Consider the following 1108-nt stretch of genomic DNA (forward strand, 5'->3'; position numbering starts at 1 on the left):
CAAGCAAGTAGAGAAAGTAGAGGAGGGTGGGGGCGGGTAGAGTGACTGAGACTGCGAGCTTTGGGGGAAACCGGCGAACGTTTTCGAGTTCATTGGCATACTCCTTCTTTATTTCTAGCTGTTGCCAAAACAGAAGCAAAGCAAATCAGACAATTATTCTTGTTTATGGCAGTAGCGGTTTGTTATTTTTTAAAAGTTTGTGAAAGAGACTGACCTAATCTTGGTGATTATTTGAGTTCTTGAACTTTGTATTTTTGTGAGAAGTTTGGATTGCTACTGTTCATGTTGCTGCTCTTGTTGTTGTTGCTGTTGTCGTTGTTATTGTTGTTATTATTGTTTTTATCGTTGTTGTTTCATTGTTACCGTTGTTATTGTTCCCGTTTTTAAAAAAAAACTTTTTTAGGGGGCTCAACACCTTTTACGTCTATTCAAAACACATTTCTGAGTGAATTATACTGAAACGCGTTGATCAAAGGCAAAAATTTTTTTTTTTAAATGAACAAATTAGGATTTGTGGTTTTAAAGGACACGCTAGCTTTGGCAATCACCAAACTTTGGGGATTATTTTCTCGACAATTTTACATCTGATAATCTGACACCAAGTGATCTCCACCTCCTTTAAACATAGATATATCTCGGCTTCTATTCATGATATTATGTATTTTTATCATAAACAGCAAGACAAATAAACAAATTTTAAGATGATTCCAGTAATTCCAAATCCCCCAAAACTGACGAGCACCTGAATCCAAAGCGTTGATGTGATCTCGGAATCTCAACCATAAGGATGTTGGTTTGAATCCTGACTGGGGTCCAACATTGTGTCCCTGGGAAAGATTTACACAAATTTTCCTCACTTCACCCAGGTGGGAATGAGTACCCGAAAGCGAAAGGTTGTGTCAGTTTGTTAGTGTCTGAGCGTGGGTAATTCGCAGTTTGCACTGTATGCTTCTCGGGAAGCCAAGAATGTTTCTGAGAGTTCTAGGGTCTGCTGAGGTAATAATACATGTTAAACACATGGAGCACAGTGTACCGCATGGATGCACTAATTATGCATAAATAATTAATATTGCTATCATTATCACCTTTTATTATTATTTTTATTATT

At 37.2% G+C, this 1108-nt stretch overlaps 1 protein-coding gene across 1 annotated transcript in view; it reads right to left on the bottom strand.

Annotated features, from left to right (window-relative positions):
• The window catches only part of LOC101863539 (glutathione hydrolase 1 proenzyme), a gene marked incomplete at its 3' end in the record, with an annotated part of 12000 nt that overhangs the window by 7532 nt on the left and 3360 nt on the right, over positions 1-1108 (bottom strand).

This window comes from Aplysia californica, unplaced genomic scaffold (assembly GCF_000002075.1).
Source record: "Aplysia californica isolate F4 #8 unplaced genomic scaffold, AplCal3.0 scaffold00623, whole genome shotgun sequence".
Taxonomy (NCBI): Eukaryota; Metazoa; Mollusca; class Gastropoda; order Aplysiida; family Aplysiidae; genus Aplysia; species Aplysia californica.